Source organism: Chenopodium quinoa, unplaced genomic scaffold, assembly GCF_001683475.1.
Source record: "Chenopodium quinoa cultivar QQ74 unplaced genomic scaffold, ASM168347v1, whole genome shotgun sequence".
Lineage (NCBI taxonomy): Eukaryota > Viridiplantae > Streptophyta > Magnoliopsida > Caryophyllales > Amaranthaceae > Chenopodium > Chenopodium quinoa.
In genome coordinates, this window is record NW_018745068.1 from 794,486 (window position 1) to 812,179 (window position 17,694).

At 35.7% G+C, this 17,694-nt stretch overlaps 1 long non-coding RNA gene across 1 annotated transcript; it reads left to right on the forward strand.

The window, feature by feature from the left end:
- Positions 1-1,118: 1,118 nt before the first annotated feature.
- LOC110709457 lies at positions 1,119-9,591 on the forward strand. The gene is made up of 2 exons (XR_002508946.1): positions 1,119-1,574; positions 2,634-9,591. It is a non-coding gene; the product is annotated as an uncharacterized LOC110709457 (long non-coding RNA).
- The last annotated feature ends 8,103 nt before the right edge of the window (positions 9,592-17,694 follow it).

The window sequence follows — 17,694 nt, forward strand, 5'->3', positions numbered from 1 at the left end:
GAATGGGATTCCTTAAAATCCGATCTTGGAATTGGAGGTGATTGATGTTTGGGGGATCGACTTCATGGGTCATTTTCCCTCATCCTATGGTAAACTCTATATCCTTGTAGCGGTGGATAATGTGTCGAAATGGCAGAAGCTCTTGCATCACCAAAAAATGACTCAATGGTGGTGATGAAGATGTTTAAAAAGATCATATTCCCAAGATTCGACGTTCCACGGACTGTGATAAGTGATGGAGGGTCTCATTTTGCTCATTGAACATTCAAGGCTTTATTGGCTAAGTATGGAGTTCACCATAAGGTTGGTTTATCCTACCATCCTCAAACAAGCGGCCAAACAGAGGTATCTAATAGAGAAATCAAGCTCATTCTTGAGAAAACCGTGGCTAGAAACAAGAAGGATTTGTCGGCAAAGCTAGATAACGCCTTGTGGGCATACCGTACGGCTTTTAAGACTCCCATTGGAACCACTCCTTACAAGTTGGTTTATAGAAAGTCTTGTCATTACCCGTAGAGTTGGAGTACAGGGCTCAATGGGCAATTAAGGCCTTGAATTTTGATCTCAAGAGTGCCAGAGAAAAGAGAATGCTAGACTTGCATGAGCTGAGTTGGGGAGAATGAATGCATACAATAGTGAAAGCTCTTACAAGGCAAGATCAAAGGAATTTCATGATAAGCATATCATCAAGAGGGACTTCAAGGAAGGTGATAAGGTTTTTCTCTACAACTCAAGACTAAAGATTTTTCCCGGAAAGCTTAAGTCAAGATGGAGTGGCCCTTTTCAAGTAATGAAAGTATTTCCTTATGGCTCAATCGAGGTTTGGAGTGAAAGCACTGAAACGTTCAAGTTGAACGGTCAACGCCTCAAGGTGTACTATGAGGGTGACAAAAGAGGTGTGGTTCACTCCATCAAGGTGAAAGAATTCAATGACTCCAATTAATGTGATCGGAAGAACGTCAAGCTAGTAACTTGATAAGTGTATAATATACTATATTTTTAGTCCCTAATATTAGTCAAATGGCCGCTTTATATTGGTTATTTCATGAATTTATTAACCGTAGTTATTTTAGATTTTATTTTAATCAATATTTTATTTTATAGCTATATTTATTTTAATAATTGATACTTAAGATTTTGTTGTGTGTTTTTGGTAGGAAAAAAAAAAGAAAACAAAAGAAAAGATAAGAAAGCAGCAACTACAACAGATAAAGAAAAGAAAGGAGTTACGTGAAAACCAAAGATATCCCAAAATCTCGTCAAGGCTCATCTTCAACAATATCATCCGAAGTTCAAGCAAATAGAAGATGAATTTCTATATTAAATTTTATCCTTCCAACCCAGAAAATCAATGGAGGCCGTTGTTTTTGGCTATAAAAAACCCCAAAACAATCATCTCAAAAACACGCACAACTACAACTAAAAATCTGAGAAATTAAGAGTGAAGGTTTCGATCGGGTCCCTGAATTGGAGCAATTGGAAGAGAAGACAACCATTGAAGGAAGCTTAGTCTCAATTTCAAGGTCGAGCAAGAACGACGGTGGATCGCGGGGTCAAAGCCAAGTATCATACGGGTGTTCTTGAGTACAACTTTATAAGTTCTTCTTCTTACTCAATTGTTTAAATTACATACCTTGTTAATTCCTTTACTACACTTTTTGACTTATTTTGATTTGATTATTAGCATATTACTTTGGTTAGTATTGTTAAATATACTCTGAGTGATTTTACCGATTTAATTATTTATTGAAAATGCTTGTTATTAGCGATAAATTTTACAATTACATGGTTGATTGTTATCTATCGTTGTGTGTGATTGTGAATGTTTGCTAGTTATATGGTTTAGCTTAGTTTACATCGTATAATGAAGTAGCCCCTTCTTATGTTAAATCTGCGATTATGGTTATCGTATAAGTTAGGAGTATTTTCAATCTACTTATTCTAAACATTTATGTGATTAGATTATTTAGGACTAATGATGTCTCCTAGTTTATAATGCTTCCACTTCTAAATTATGTGAGTTGCGATCATACTTGTATAAGTTAGATTGGTTTAGAGTCAATTTGGCTTAGTTCGTAATTGACTAAAATTAAGGGATGATAGAGAGTCTTTGTTATCTTAGGCTCTACACTTAGTCAGTAATTATAATTGGTGGTACTCAAGGTGAATTGTATGTCATTAATAATAACTAAATCAAGTAAGAGTTATATAATGGAGTGGTTAGTTGTGTCGTCAATAATAGTTTAGTTTAGTTTAGTCCGTATTTGTTTTATTAGTTTAGTACTATCTTAAACAAACCCCCCATTTTACGTACATATGTGAATAAATGTATACTATGTAAATTTCCGTAATATATTGTAATTTAGTTAAACATTGATTTAAGAGTTAAAAATCTCCTCGTGGGATCGACCCTTGCTTACCCTTTTACTAGTTGTTAATATTTTTGGAGGATAAGTTAGGTAAATAAATATTTAATTTTATACGGTAAACGACACGTATCATAACTTTAAAGAAGCGTTCCCGGGAGGCAATCCGTGTATTTTTGTTTTTACCTTAGAAAAAAAAATGATGAGAGAATTTGAACTAACACTTAACAATTTTGGGTGTTTATTTGCATTTTTCTTTTGTTGTAGGTTGATTAGCTCATGTGAAGAGAAAGGAGGGCAGATTCGAAATAGTAGTAAGGAGCGGGCACTCCAATAGAGGTGCATTCGCGCTCCAATACTGAACATGCAGCAGAATCACAAGCCAGATTAGGAGCGGGCAATCCTCAAGAGTCGCACGCCCGTTCTTGATTGAGCTAGCTTAAAATAGAATCAACAGCAAAGAGCAGGAGCGGGCGCTCCAAGTTGAGTGCGTGCCTGCTCTTGATTGTTCAAGCAGCTAAGCAGATTCACCATTATAATTTGGAGCGGACGCTCCGGGTAGAGTGCATGCCTGCTCCATACTGCCAAAGGTAACGGGATCTTTAACAAGGCTAGGAGTGGTTGCTTCAAACAATCTGGATGCGCGCTCCTAGAAGAAAAGAAACAAGACAAATTCTCCAGCCAAGTTTTGAAGTAGGCGCTCCAAGTAAGCTAGACGCCCGCTCCTTTCTGGGTTTAGAATCAGTAGCAAATGCATGAATAGGAGCGGGCGCTCCTCTAAGCCTGCATGCCCGCTCTGTCAATAAGCCATAGTTAAATTCTAATTTGGAGCGGTCGCTCCTGAGGCACTACATGCCCGCTTCAGACTCCTTCAAACAAGGCAGTAACTGTAGTTGCATGTGGAGCGGGCGCTCCTGGTGGAGTGCACGCCCGCTCCTATCCTCTCATCAACTCTCGGAAACAAAAGAAGGGGATTTTGAAATAATCAGAAGCTCAAAAGTTGGTTAGGAGCGGGCGCTCCAGTTACACAGCACGCCCGCTCCTGGGTTTGAAAACAGAATCAGTTTTGGAGTTCAGATTTGGAGTGGGAGCTTGGATACCACTGCACACTCGCTCCAGTCTTCGAAGAGGATTCAGTGAGAATTTTAAACGATTGGAGCGGGCACTCCACTCCGCCTGCCTGCACGCCCGCTCCAACCCAATCCGGGTAGATTTTCGAGATTCCCTTTTAATCTCTTTTCACCCTCTTTCATCCTCCACCTCTCATTTTACCCATATTCATCTTCTCTTTCCTCTTTTCCCATATCTTTCTCACACTAAAACCCTTATTCCCTCTACCTTCTCACTTCAAAAACATCATCAATCCTTCATATTTTTCACTCAAAATTCACAAATCCGGAATCTCCATCCAATTCTCTCTCTAAAAATCACAAATTTTCACAATTTTGAACAAGAATCTGAAGACCCACTAACTCTCCATAGCAAGAACAGTTATAAATTGGTGAAATCTTGAGGAAGGAGGGGCAATTTGAGAAGTCATGGAGGAATTTAGAGTATTTTCATACTCTAGTTGGTATAATCTTCATCTCTATTTCACTTCCCCTCTTGAACCTTAGGGTTTTTCTTCAATTTTCTTAACTTTGTTTATTTCATATGAATTGTATAGTTAATTGCATGATTAGTTGAAATTAAACAAATATTATTGCTTATTCAGAATTTTTGGTGAAAAATTGTGAATGATATTTGGAGTAGTTAATGTATGATTGAAAATTTCATAAGCTTGATGAATTTGTGAATTTTAATTGTGTGTAATTGTGTGTTGGAAATCTTTGCTGGTTGTGTTGTTATATATCTTGATTGATTGAAACAGGTACTTGGATTAATTTGGGGGTTTAAAGTTAAGGAGGTTGTTGTGTAGTGATTTTGGTAATTGTGGGTGTGGTGTGGTGTAATTGAGTGAAACCCCTTTTCCTTTCTCTAGTCAAAATGGTTTTGAGACTACTTAGAAGAGGTGGAGGAAAGAAAAGAAAGACTCAAGATGCCGGAATCCGAATAAATGAAAACTAATCCAATGAGGGCCAAACACAAAACCAAAACACCGCTTCACCAACTATTAGAATCCAAGAAAAATTAAAAAAAAAATACCATACCAAATTTTCAAAACGAAAAATCTTTCCAACAAGATTCTACGACCAAAAGACATGCCAGCTATTAGGGGTCGATGAAGGAATTCGACGTGTGGCCGACAATTTCGGATGGTTAAATTTCCTTAAAAAAAGGGAATTAACCTACGAGTCGATCACTCTAGAATTCCTTTCATCCATTTCCATGCGCCTGATTAATGGTGAAGGAGAGTCTCTTGAGTGTGAGATTAATCTTTGAATGGCCGACCTTCAACCAAATCTACGATCCTGATAGTTTCTACCTCTCTAGTTACGAGGAACAAGTTTGGTGGAACACTATAGAGGGGTACCCCAACTTTATCACCTGGTCTAGTCATTCTAGCCACATCATCCACCCCGTACTCCGTATATTCATGAGAATTATGGGGTACGCTTGCTTTTCGAAGCAAGACCTTGGGATGCTAACTAAAGAGGAGATAAAATGCCTCTTCGTAGCTTCTCGATTTTAGGGGGATCTCAAGGGTAATGTTAATATGGGATATTTGTTTATACAGAGGTGTTTGGAAATAAAGAGGAGTACGGATTTGAGGGGGGAGATAAAGTGTGGGGGTATGATCACGATTATTGCCAAGGCATTGGGGTTTACCGACTACCTTGAACAATTGACCCCAGTAAACGGTTCCAATGTCCTTGACATTCAAGGACTTTCTTCAATGCATATGCTTGTTGAAATCAAATGTCATGTGACCCAATACTCTTGGTTGGTCAAGAGTAAACACCGTTGCATGCTTCCCAATGCGGCGGTGATGAACACCGTGGGGAACACTTGGCAAGTTCCAATTGAGCCACTCCCCGCAGGTGTTCCCGACCTTGACCAACCATCCCAACCACGCCGCCATAGCATTTCTACCATTCCTAGATTTATGGGTGGCCCCTCCTCCTCTTCTTCTTCCTTCGACTTAGAATCGGCTTTCAACAACTTAACTTAACCAACTAACGAATTTTACAAGAAAACGAATACCAAAGCTACGTTCAAGAGATGTCTTATCAAAACCAAGTTGAGAGGGGAGACTTTCTTCCCTATGTCAACTATCCAAACCGCCCCGTTCAAGAAGGGCCGGTCCGGGGTGGAACAACAACCAACCCACCTACTCCTATTGGCAAGGCCCTCGTAGCTCCATTTCGGAGCTACGATTCTATCCTCCCTATGATTATACACAACCTGGGGGTTGTGACTCTAGGGGGACCCTTCTTATAATCACGTCCCCGAGACTTGTGGTAATATGACTCCCGAGGAGATCGATAACCACCCCTTAAGGGGATACTTTGGGTTCCCACCCGGGTATGATGGTGGTTGGGGCGTGAGTAGTGCACCGGATTTCGGTCACTACCGGGATTAGGGGTGTTCAGATCCGGGTACTCGCTTTTTCGGGTACCCGGATCTTCCGGTAATATAAAGCTCGGCCCATGTCCCAACGCTGGAAAATCGAGTACCCGAATTTACCGGGTCGAGTTAGCAAATACCCGGTTAAAATTTTATTTTTGGAGTAATTAGGCATAGAAAATTAAAAAGCAATTCAGTAACTCCAACTCCAATTAATATAATACAATCCAAATTTCTAAGTTAAAGTTTCGTATAATCATTACTCGTACCGTGTAACATTCAAATCCCATATCAAGGTCACAAAAAGACCTCAATTATTCATTATACAAATTGAACTATAAAACCAAAAATCAATTATGACATGAAATCAAACACCTCCACTCGCACAAATAGCTTCTTTCATCCCTCATCAAGCCACCACAAAATCAACCTCCAACTCAAACGAACACACTTCGACCTGTGAGAAGAAATTGCAATTGATGAATGGTGAGGTGTCGATTGTTGCGATGTTGTCATTGCTTGTTACTTGCATGCATTGGAGTGAAGATGTAGAGAAAATTATAGATCAAGCTGTGAGAAGAGAGTGGAGTGGTGGTCTCGTAGATGGGTGAATTGAAATTCAGAAGAACAAGGAGAATTGAAATTCTGAAGAACAAAGACAATTAAAAGATAAAAATTGAAAAAAAAGGAGAGAGAAAGAGATAAGGAATTGAGGATGAATGTCGGCTACCATAGAGGAGAGAGAATATGGTGGGTGGTTGGAAATAAAAACCTTAACCCTTAAAAACTGATTTATCGGGTCAGCGGGTACCCGCCACCCTCACAGGTCGGCCAATGACCCGACCCAAAAACATGCTGATTTTCTTGAGTCGGGTACCCGACCTGCTAATTTCAAATAAATAAAAAAAAATACCCGGTTAAATCAATCGGGTCATCAGGTCAATCAGGTCGGGTATTTTTGAACACCCCTAACTGGGACCGCCCCAACTATGATCTTCCTCCATATGTTGATCATCCCTCTTATACCGGCGATGTAGATCCAAACTACAACTATTTGCCATTGCCGCCAAGAGAGGATGATGAGGGTGATATGTAGACATTTGTAGTTGTCGTTCCCTTTCTTCCTTCCCGTCATTTGTAACACCGAGGCCGGTGTCGAGTTCTTACTTGGGGGGGAGATGTTTCCCATTGTGTACAATTTAGTATGGGAACGGTAAACAAATGTCTAGCTTGGGGGGGGGTCTTGAGGTCTTAGGTATTTGTGCATAGGGGTGGTTTTTGGTTTTGATAGTATGTGTGCTTATTTGTGACGCTATTTTTGTGCATATATTGAGAAGTTTGAGTTTAGATGTGGATTGTTTGGCATGTGAGGCTTAGTTTAGCCTTTGACACTTGTGGTTGGTTTCATATTGTAATATGTTCTAGATTGCTTGCCTACTTTAGGCTGGTCGTTGTTCTTTCATGATTATATGACATGTCTAGGCTAGAATGATTGCATGTTGATGTGTTTACCTTCTCTTTTATATGTGTGCATTAGAGAGTCCCTATTCTATGTTAGCTTTGGTCTACTTTGAGGTTGGTTATCTTGATGGCTGAATGCATGGCATGGTTGGTTTGCCTTTGGTCTCTCTTTGATGATGATATCTATGATGATGATGGTTGTGATGATTAATGAGTTGGTGATTCTTTTCCCTAATAATCCAAAACCCTAATATCCAAATCTTTTTTTCTATATCCCCTTCGCTTATCCCTAATATCCAAATTTCTTCTTTCTTCCCCCATCTTATCCCTAATATCCAAATTATTTCATTAGTTTACTCCCCCCCCACCCCACCCCTTAAAAAAAATGAAAAATGAATTATCTTTTTGCTTTAGATTGGTCCTGAATGATGATATTGGATTTCTTGTGGTGGATATTTGCTTTCTTTTGGTAATAAAATTTCGAGCATGGTTTAGATGCCCTTGGTTGAACATAGAACCGGCTAGTTTAGGCTAGTGTGAGAATAACCTTACCGAATTTACGATACCTAAAGACTAGGATTGTGGTAAGAAGGTGTCGCCTATATCGAAAGGATTTGAACCCTGAAAGGTAGTAATTGATCCTATATTGTTCCCAAAAAGTGAGGTTTTAATATTTTTCAAGCCTCCTACATTTTGAATGAGTGGCAAGGATCCTCTTTGATTTAGTACCTATATCGAGAACTAGAGTCCCAACTCCCAAGATCGCGGCCTAAACTACACTTAGTGTTGTTGAAGGTTGTTATGTATTGTTTATTCACAAAAAGTTAAGGCATATCGTCCTTGTTTCCTTAGTTCATGCGTTAGTTTATTGTAATTAGTAGTTTGTAATGTAAATTTTCAAGTTTGAAAAAAAAAAGAAGTGATGAATAGCCACCACCCTAGCAATTAAACAAGCTTGGGGGTGCGTTTTTGTTTCGAGTTTATTCATGGTTTGTGATTTGGGTCAAAGTTAAAAGCCTCCTTAGGTTTGCTCTTAACGTTGTACATCTTGGCTTGACTTTAAATGCAAATACTTCTAGTTTACCCTATGCCTTAACTTTGTGTCGTAATCCTCAAGTTGTGTAATGTTAGTAAGAGTAGTTGAAGCCATTGCCGGTGGAGGGAGTTGGTTCACACGCATATGGAAAAGGTACTTATCATTGAGATGTCGAGTGTTCTAAAACCTTCTTTTGTCTATTTTTCTTCCTGCTCCTTCAAGGAGTCATGAGACACTACCATTAGGGGGAATTTGAACTTTGTGTTGGGGACGTGGTAAGATTGGTTGAATGGACCAAAGTTGAGTACATTAGGAAAGGTTAGCTAGGCTTTGGCTAGTCATGACCGTGGTGGCGTGGTTGATCTTAGGCATATACCTCATGCTCGAGTTTTATTGCTTAAGGATTCTTTTATCTTTACATGTGCTTTTCTTTGAACGGACTAATCTATCAATTTCTTTTGCGCCAAGTGAATTGCTTGGGGACAAACAATTGGCTAGCTTGGGGGAATTTGATAAGTGTTTTATTTGTCCACTTATCACGACATTTTTAAAACAATCTTGTACTCTTTCTCCCACTTCAATCCCTTTGGTATATAATCGTAGTCTTTGTTGTTCCTGTACCTCTCTGTGTGTGTTCATGCTTGTAGGTGTAAGAGAAGACTTGACAAACTTACTAAGGCATTGAAGAACTTTATTGAAGCAAAGCATAAGAAGAGCGGGCATGTAACCACTGAGGAGAGGGCGCTCCTCCATCTTGCTGAGTTCCTGCCATTCAAGGAACTCAGGGAGGAATGGGCGTGCACCACAGGAGGAGCGGGCGCTCCTCCCCGAGCTGCCACAAACTGACTTCCATCTGCATTAGAAGGAGCGGGGCGCAACCTTCAAGGAGCGGGCGCTCCTAATCAAGCTCCAACAATTTGCCTTCCCTAATGCAGTGAGGAGCGGGCGCGCAGGAAGACCAGGAGCGGGCGCTCCAAGCATAGGAGCGGGCGCTCCTCACTGTAAATTCGATTTTCTTGACGGATTTTCCTATGTAATTTTTGGGGCATAAATACCACCCTTGGCTTCATTTATACGAACCTTCTTGTCTCCTAACTCCCTTAGATTCACTCTTATAGTTAGTGTATAGTTTTTCTCTCCCTTAGTTTAGATTTCCAAAAACTCAATCATTTGTAAGAATTAATTGAAGTTTGCTCTATCAATTTCAACAATTGTTCTCAATCTTGAAGCATTAATTAGTAACCTCTTTCTCTTTCCTTTGTTTATTAATTTTCTGAATTCTATCATTGTTTGATTCTAGTTCTTGTTTGATCTTTGTTAATTATTCTTGCATGTTCAATCTATCCTTGTTTTATCCCTCTCCTAGTTTAATTGAATTCATGATAACCCTAGATTTAATCGTTAGATTGTTTTCCACCATATTTAGTGAGTAGTTCCTTAGTTAGGGGTTGGGTGAAAACCTAACCAAGCCATGGTTGATTGACTTGGATCTCTTCATGTTTTACTTTGGGTTGATGTCTCTTTGTGCTTGAATTGATTATTGCATGTGTATTTTGGTGGCCACTTCATGCTCATGTGTTTATTTCCTTGCAAATGGATTATGCTATTTTCATGACTATGGATGTTTGGTTTTAATGACTAGGATTCTTTAGTGTGGTAATTAGGTGAGAAACAAACTCGAGAGACAAACTCGAGCTAGAAACCCACTTCCTATCATTGAGACTTACTCTTTATCATGACTATCTTCATGCTAGCCCGGAACGATCGAGAGACAAACTTGAGCGGGAAACCCACTTCCTATCATTGAGACTTACTCTTTATCATGTTAGTGTTTGATCTAGGAAATGCTTATGTTGTGACTTTGAAAGAAGACAATGTTAAGTTCCTATTCTATCACCCATTGATTATTTGGTTTGGTTAGTGTTGAATCCCGTTTCCCCTAACGTTCGTCTCTACAGAAGTTAACTAATCAAAATCCTAATTTGTAACCGGACTAGCTTATAATCGTTTCATACTCTTGGTAATCTTTACCCATTCCCTGCGGATACGATCCTCTACTTACCCTAAACTTGTCTTAGGTTGGTTTAGGTAGAAATATTGTTTGGCTTAGGGTGATTGTCCAACGACTGATTTATCCACTACTAGTGGCAGCTGTGGCTTGGCTAGGCTGGTACGGTGGAGGTTTTATTTTTTATTTTGTAAAAATTCTCTTAAAGTTTTTTTAATTATTTTTTTTACTTTTTTACTCTAGTTAATTTTTTTTTAATTTTTAATTAATTTATTTATTTTTATTTTTTTGACCAATCATATCTTGACACGTGTCAGTTGACTTTTTATAACAAGTTTTATGACCGGTTGGGACCATTAGAAGCAAATTCATATTAAAGTTCGGATTATTAAAAATTAATCAAAAGTAGTGATTATTTTGAGTGAATCGAGCAAAGTTGGGATTATTTCTGTCAATTTTTCCTAAGATTAATCTTAATGTCTAATTTTATAGTACAATTAATGTGAGATAGAAGGAGTAATGAATTTTTAGTATTCGCAATATGAAAGCATATTCTTTTTCTTAATTAATCAAATAGTACTCACTATTCATGTTATTCTTGTTGATAACAAAAAAATTAAAATAATAATAATAATACCTTTTGATAATATCCCATGTAGTATTTTTACTATATCATGTAACATTTCTTATTCTTTACGACTATATTTTTAATTTTTATTTAAATTATTATTGTTGGGCATCATTCCCTAGATATAAGGTCAAAACTTCTCCATGAGATATAGTAACAAACTTCATTAAAAAAAAAATAAAAAATAAAAAATAAAATAAATTGGTGGAAATTTTTTTATGAGGTGAAGACATGAGTACTTAAGGATAACTACGAGGATTACTTTAGTATATAGATATAGATGAGATGTTAACATCAACTATGTAAAGTGCTTAAATCATTTTCAGACGATGATTTGGATGACAAAAGCTATTCTGATAATGCCAAAGTTAATGATGAAATCTCTTTCTCCCTCTTTCAATGAGCTTACTACCACTACTTATATTATCTTAAATGGTGATTGTGTTGCCATGGTTATGATATAATGAAGTGTCTAATTTCAAGGCTATTTGCTCAAATGGTAGAGCAATGTACTCTAGTGTATAGGGTGTGGGTTCAAGCCCCACATAGCTTAAATAACACTTGCATATTGGTGTGTGGTCCTATTGTTGGTGTAATATTGGCCATTTGAATAACTTGTATCAAGTGTATCATTCTTGGTTAGGATCACTTAGGCCTTGTTTAGTTCACCTGATTTAAGCTGATCTGATCTGAACTTATATTTTCTGATCTGATCAGATCTGAACTTATATTTTCTGATCTGATCTGATCTAAACTTATTTTTTCTGATCTGAACTTGTATTTTTTGATCTGATCTGATTTGTATTTATTTTAATTATTTCAATATTCTACTTTTAATGTTAATCAATATTAATGTTTAATTATTATTATTATTATTATTATTATTATTAGTAGTAGTAGTAGTAGTAGTAGTAGTAGTAGTAGTAGTAGTAGTAGTATAGACCTACAAATTTTTTAAATAAACCTATAAGTCTTAAAATTACTAGATAGTATAAGGTAATAGAATTGGAATATTTGATAATTTTATTATTTACAATATCCCACTTCAGAAATGAATTTTTTTTATAAGAAAGTATTAAAATGGGGATCCTAAAAAAACTAAATTACAGATTAAATTTATCATAGCTTTTTTCTATATAGAAAAATGAGATTTGACTTGTTTTCAAATACCTTAATTCTTAAATAATAATAGGGATTTATGATGTATCGGATTTGATTTTATCGTTTGTTTGAACTAGCAACATTTTCTATGTCATTTTGTACTAATTTTAATTAAAGTAATGCGTAGCTATTATTATTGAAAACCTTATACGTATACTCCCTTCGATTTTAAATACCTTCTCCATTTCTACATGTGGGGAGTTTTAGGAAAAATTGGTAAACGTAATAATATATCGAGCTTGTGAGGTAAGTGGAAGAATAAAAAATTGTATAAAGCAAAAGTATTTGACAGAATAGGAGGAAAGAAAATATGAAATTTAAAAAATTTTACTTATGGGAAACGTTAGGCTTGTTACCAAAAATATGAAATTAAAAAATGAAAATATACATAATATGTCGTACGAAGATATTAATTTTTTTGTATAGGAAACGTTAGGCTCGTTTATTATTGCTTTTTATTTTTTATTTTTTTTATTTTTTTTATTTTAGGAAAAAAAGTAATATTTTGTAAGAAGATATTCAAATATTTTTGTTAAAACCACTTGATCAAGTATTATTGGTTTGATCCGAAGAGGGTGTTTATAGGAAAAAGCAAAGTATTATGTTTTCCACCTCAAGGCATACTTGAACTTTTTAATTATCTTCACTCTTCACTTCGAACAACGATCGAGAGATGTTTTGGACAATTAAAATCTCGATGGAAAATATTGACCATAATGCCAAATATGGACACTAAACATCAATTGGCAATTATGGTTGCTACATTCACACTTCACAATTTTATTCGATTACATGAGTTGGATATACCCATTGATAGTGGTATAGAAATCGAACCAAGAGCAGATTATGATTTGTTTAACGAGAATCGTAAAGCTGTAATGAATGAAGTACAACTTAATATAGCGATGGAAATTTGGAACTTCTTGTAATGAAAATTATATTTGTAAACGTTTATGATTTGGAGCTTATAATGAAATTTTAATTATTATCGTTTATTGTTTGTGCTATTTAATAATAATAATAATAATAATAATAATAATAATAATAATAATAATAATAATAATAATAATAATAATAATAATAATAATAATTTGTATTTAATCTGAACTTTTTTGATCTGATATGAACTTATTTTTTCTGGTCTGATCTGATCTGAACTTTTTTTTTCTGATCTAATCTGATCTGAATTTATTTTTTTTGATTTGATCTGATCTGAACTTATTTTTTCTGAAATAAGTAAAAATAAGGTGAACTAAACAAGGCCTTAAGTGCTTTTGGGTAGGATTACTTTTGCCTTAGGTCACTTTCATCCTTAATTACGATAACTTTTGTCCTTGGTTAGAGTCACTTTTCCCTTATAGTACGTAAATCATCAAGGTCACTTTTGTCTTGGTGGAGGTCAGTTTTCCCCTCAGTTAGGGTCACTTTCCCTCTCCGGTAAGGTCACTTTTGCCTTTAGTTAGGGTCATTTTTTCCTTAGTTTTGGTCACTTTTGCCTCAATTATGGTCATTTTTTTTCCCTTGACCAGGGTCACTTTTGTCCTTAGTTAGAATTAATATTTGTAAATTTTAAAACATACAAAATACAACCAATAGCCGGATTCGAACCTACATCCTCTATGAAATCATAGAGTGTTTGACCTTTTGAACTAATAGGCTTATTAACAAAACTATAATTCGTAGTACCAAGGATAAATCTCAGCCCTATATTAACTTTGCTCAAAGGGAAAATTTAAGAAATTCAATTCATCAACTTCCCTTTTAAGCTTCCTCTCTCTCTCCTCAACTCTGGCAGAAGTTATGATTTCCATCAAGAAATTATTAGGGAAGTTATTGTTCAACTTCCCCATAAATGATTGTAAATTCATTAATTTTAAGATCAATTTTGTTATTGCGACTTCATATTATTGATTTTTGGATATTTTTTTTTTTTTTTTTTTTTTTTGCGAGATTTCAGATTTTTAATTTTCGATTTTATTTGGCAAATTTATCAATTTTAATTTTAGGATCTTCTGTATGTGTTATCTAATATGTCCTCTATACAGAGCTAGGTGCCCGACAACACCTAAGACGAGTGTCCATGTTTCAATGTATATTGGCTGAATATACTGATTTGCCTCCTAGTAACTAAGAGTCCCTAGTACAAGATGTTTGCCTCCTAGTACAAGCAAAAGTAGCAGAAATGATTTAGGGGAAAAAAAAAACCTTATTTTAACAAATTATTTTAGCCTAGTCCCTAATGTTTAAAGTAAAGTATATTTTAGCTAGATTAAAGAGCTAGATTGGAGTAGGGCAGTGAATAAGGAATCACTTGAGACTTGGGTTTAAAAGATGTTTCCCACAAATCAGAGTTAAGTGTATCAAACAAGACGACCATCAAGTATTAAGTGCTACTATAGATGACACAATGTAGTGGCTTCTGGCGTGACTTGCATGTTCTATTGAGGAAAAGAGGTTTAATTGTCTTGAGGATATTATGTGATTATGTGGTTTATATTAAGAGCAACTAATTTGATTTTCTTTGGATTTATAATCTTGGCAGTTTTCTTTTACGATTTTTTTGTTGAAAACATTTTGTTATGAGAGAAGGATTATGGTACACCATGTTGACATTTATTGGAAAATTGGCATTTAGCAGTATGGGGGTGCATAATCAGCCTAGCTTGTGATTTCATGCTTGTGTGAGATTTAGTGTTTTTTCATACAAACAGAGGATTTTTTGGTCTTGAAGGTATGGTGGTATCATTGAGTGTAAGGAAGGAATTCCATTATGCTCTTCATTCATATATAAATCTGCTAACTTTTAATCTCTGCATCTAATTGAGTTTCTCTTTCAACATGTTTCTCTTCCAAGAGTACTCATGAGTCATGATGAGCAATTGAGCACTGTTAAATTTTTTTGGTCTTTGTCTTGCATTTCGGTGACATGTCAAACTTGTGTCAGTTCTGTGTTTGTGTTCTGTCTATGTCTATTACTACCTCCGTTAACGGTTATTTGCAACGATTTGACATAAAGCAGAGAGGAAAAATGTCTAATCGTTGCAAATAATTGTTAACGGAGGTAGTAGATTGGTTCAATTTTTTCAATTTTTTTTTTTTTTTTTTTTTCATGACATTCTAAAGTATGGCTATAATATTTGTATTGAGCAACTTATACCGGTATTACCGTATTAGTAGTTACTAGCTAGTAGATAACTAAGATATTTCCTTGAATGCTATGATGTTTTATATGTAGTATATATTAGCTTACTAGCTCAACATGTAGAGCATTGTGCAAATGCACAAAAGATGTGAGTTCGAATTCCCACGCAGGTTCATTATTTGTGTAATGTGGAGAACTAGAGACAAGAGTTTGCACGAGAGTAGTAGAGCTGAAAAAAGTAGTAGAACTGAAAAAAGGAGTAGTAGCTCTAGCATGAGTAGTGGTAGTGTTATAAAGAGAAGACCTGGAAAAAGGAGTAGTAGAACTGAAAGGAGTTGTAGAGCTGTAAAAAGGAGTAGTAGCAGAACTGTAAAAAGGAGTAGTAGCAGAACTGTAAAAAGGAGTAGTAGAACTGAAAACAGGAGCAGTACTAGAACTGAAAAGAGGAGAAGTTATACTAGTAGTACTAGCAGCATAGGTGGAAATAGTAGTAGTGGTAGTGTTATAAGCAGTGGCGGAGCCAGGATTTATAATTCGGGGGGACAAATTTTGGAGGTTAAAGTTTCGGCAAAAATCTCAAGAAAAAAATTGATCACCTAAATTGTTTAATATTTATTTGAAATCACATATGCCAATTATTTCTATATGGCAAAAGAGGAATAAAAAAGTTTTATTGTATATTAAGAAAATTATCCAACAAAAATGAATAAATTTATGTTTGTAAATCCCGTTATGTAATCACATAATTGATATATACGAATTAATTACCTTATCATAAAGTCAAATAATTATCGTTAGAACAAATTGATGGTAGATATGAAGGGTCTGGGTTTGAGTTACATTCGAAAAAATAAACTCAACTTTCTCAAATCAATCATATTATTACATATGTATTTCGTATGTATTAATAAAAGTTAAAACACAGTTACAAACAATTAATTAATAGTAATCTATTTATTAGAAATGTAAAAAAATAGAGTTTAAGCACATAATAAAATTAAAAATCCTAAAACAAGAAATAGGAAATGAAAAATAAAATTAAAAAGACTATTGAAAATTAGAGTAATCAAAAAACAAGTAGGGGAAAAAAAAAACAAAAAAGCTGAAAAATAGTAGAGTGGGGAATCGAACCTAAGACCAAGGCACAGCCTTACTAAGGACTCAACCACCAAACCATATTCAATATTGTGATATTTACTGTAAGTATATGATATTTATAGCCTTTTACTGTATTTTCTTGATTTTTTTTTTTTTAAAAAAAAAACTTTTTTTTCGAAAATGGGGGGACAACTGTCCCCCCTTGTTCTAATGTGGCTCCGCCAATGGTTATAAGGGGAAGGAGGAGGAATATGAGTAACAGTAGAAAAAGTGAAAAGAGGAGATATTATACTAGCAGTACTAGCAACATAGGTGGAAATAGTAGTAGTGGTAGTGTTATGAGGGGGAGGAGGAGGAGGAGGAATGTGAGTAATAGTAGAAGAAGTGGAAAGAGGACAAGTAGTAGTAATAGAAGTATTAGTAGTAGTGGTAGTGTATTGATCGTGGGTGTTAGGAGGTGGAGGAAGAGGAGGAGGAGATGAAGTGGAAGTAGTAGTAGTAGTGGTGGTGGTGGTGGTAATGGTAGTGTTATGATTGTGAGTGTTAGGAGGTGGAGGAGGAGGAGGAGATGAAATGGAAGTAGTAGTAGTGGTAGTGTTATGATCGTGGGTGTTAGGAGTTGGAGGAGGAGGAGGAGGAGGAGGAGGAGATGAAGTGGAAGTAGCAGTAGTGTTAGGAGGAAAAACTGTATCCATGCCGTCAGATGGAAGGTCTAAGAGTGGTTTACGGAGGTCTTCCATCTGGACGAAATCTAAACCATAAAAAAAAACAGAGTTAATAACCCTAATCACTCTGGAATTAAAACTTACAATGCAATGATCTTGAACAATCTTTGTAAGCCCAATATTAGCAATCATAATTTTACACTCTGAAAACCCATCAAACAAAATGCATACAGTAATAACCAGACACTTGAGATTGCAATTTACTAGTAATAGTCAGCTAATGCCATTAAAGAACCTCGAATGAAGTCATCCACCTATAAACATACTATTCCCAACCAAATCACATTTCAAATTAGAGTCATTCATACTCTATAAACATCTTTAGACGAATGGAGAACTAAAGTCTTATTAGACGAGGTTACTGATTTGAGGTGCCTTATGCACTTAAGGTGTTTATACACCGAGTTAGTTAAAAGATTCAATAATAAATAATTATTTGTCACTAATAAATTAAGAATTGTGTTGGAAGCTTGGATTGTTTGAATGATTGATGTATGGTTAGTTGTATTGTTTTACATTGAGTCATCACCAAGTTTAAACTGGTAAATCACGTAAAGTGCAA